Below are 2,317 nucleotides of genomic sequence, written 5' to 3'. Positions count from 1 at the left end.
AACACAGGCAGAGACATTCACCTGATCGATACACTGGATACATGGCTCTTATGAGCAAGTGTGTTGTGACTGAGCCATCCTCTTTCGAGGAAGCTGTGGAGGATCCCGCATGGGTAGACGCCATGGTGGAAGAGTATGATTCTATTGTCAGAAACAGTGCATGGGAGATTGTTCCTAGACCGGAAGGGAAATCAGTGGTGGGTTCGAGATGGATCTACAAAGTTAAGCAGGCAGCTGACGGGAGTGTGGAGAAGTACAAGGCAAGATTTGTTGCCCGAGGCTTTTCACAGATTGAGGGGATCGATTATGAGGAGACTTTTGCACCTGTCGCAAGGTATTCTTCCATACGGATGATTCTTTCTCTCTCAGCGCAGATGGGATGGCACATTCATCAGATGGATGTGAAGACTGCGTTCCTCAACGGAGTCATTGAGGAGGAGGTGTACATTGAGCAACCCGAAGGCTTTGAAGTCTTCAGCAGCGAGTCACATGTGTGCAGGCTCAAGAGAGCGCTGTATGGGTTGAAGCAAGCACCACGTGCTTGGTACACACGGATAGACAGCTATTTCACAGGACTTGGATTCTCCAAGAGCGAGGCGGATCCGAACCTATACCAGATTGTGGTGGAGGGTAAGTTGCTTATCATTGTATTGTATGTTGATGATTTGATTCTAACGGGTGATGAGCTGTTGATACTGTCATGCAAGAAGGATCTTGCTACAGAGTTTGAGATGAAGGATTTGGGCCTCCTTCACTATTTCCTGGGATTGGAAATATGGCAGCGCAGTGGTGAACTGTTTGTTTCTCAGGGCAAGTATGCTCGGGAGATACTGGAGAAGTTCAACATGCATGGCTGCAAGCCTGTTGATATTCCTCTTCCTGGAGGTTGGAGGAAGGAGGATGCCACTTCGGGAGAAGAAGTGGATGCCACTGTTTATCGACAGTTGGTGGGGTCGCTGATGTATTTGGTCAATACATGACCTGATATATGCTATGCAGTTAACTAGCTTTCACAAGCTATGGTTAAGCCTACCAAACTCTTCTGGAAGGCGGGCAAGTATGTATTGCGCTACTTGAGAGGCACATCGGGATATGGTTTGTGGTACAGACAGGAGGATGAGGTGAAGCTATGTGGCTTCACGGATGCAGATTGGGCAGGGAGCCCAACAGACAGAAAGAGCACATCAGGAGGGGTCTTCAGTATTGGATCGACAGCAGTTTCTTGGTACAGTAGGAAACAGAGATCCGTGGCACTCAGTTCAGCGGAGGCCGAGTATATGGCAGCAATTTTGGTTGCATGCAAGGCTATATGGATGAGGAAGATCCTGGTTGGTTTGTTTGGTTCTCATTTGGATCCTACTGTGATTTACTGTGATAACTAGAGTTGCATTAAACTCTCGGCTAATCCTGTATTTCATGATAGATCTAAACATATTGACATCAGGTACCATCATATCAGAGATTGTGTGCAGCGGAGGATCATGTTACTTTCGTACATTCCAACGGAAGATCAGGATGCTGATATTCTGACGAAAGCTCTCACCAGGAGCAAATTCGAGTACCACCGAGGCAGGATAGGGGTTGCTGATAATCCATATCTTGTCGAGAGGGAGTGTTGAGATTGCAACAAGATGATGGAGCTTAGTGAAAAGAGTCGCCTTCACTAAGTGGGCCCACAGGCTATTTTTGGCGCAAGTCTATTTTTAGACTATGTCTATTTTTAGACATATGGATCATGTCTATGGATTGCAGGTTGATGTTTATGGATGATTGATCAAGTTGGGAAAAAAAAGATGGACTTCTATTTTTGATGAAAGTGTGAGTGATCACAGTGTGAGTGATCAAAGTCTATTTTTAGACTAGCTGTCAAAAATAGAAAAGTCAAATATTATTGTCTCATAATAATATTTGGACTATAAACTTAATCTTATTCTCTTGGAGCACTTCAGTTTGAGCTACAGAGGTGGCACATGCAGCTGTCAGAAGGAAATACGCTTTTCTTATGAGTTAGTTGAGTTGTTGCATGCATGACTTCAGTTAGAACTCAATCAGTTGAGTTTGGTGGAGTTGATTGTGGAGTTGATGGAGTTGTGTTCAGTTTAGCTTTGTTAAACTGGTTGTATTTAGTCTAACTGGCAAATAGACTAGAGATGAGTTGGGTGAATTAGTTATTAATTAATTCACAAGTTATTAACTCATAATACAATTAATGAATACATCAGTTAACTCAGTTGCATGTCAGTGCATGTTCAGTTCAACAGGGACAGGTGGTAGAGAATCAGATTGCTATCAGTTGTGACTATAGTTGTGCACCAGA

The sequence above is a fragment of the Pinus tabuliformis genome, chromosome J (genome assembly GCF_031772625.1).
Source record: "Pinus tabuliformis cultivar Carrire ecotype Pingquan chromosome J, CPIR1, whole genome shotgun sequence".
In the NCBI taxonomy this organism is placed as follows: domain Eukaryota; kingdom Viridiplantae; phylum Streptophyta; class Pinopsida; order Pinales; family Pinaceae; genus Pinus; species Pinus tabuliformis.
This window is presented reverse-complemented; position numbering follows the sequence as displayed.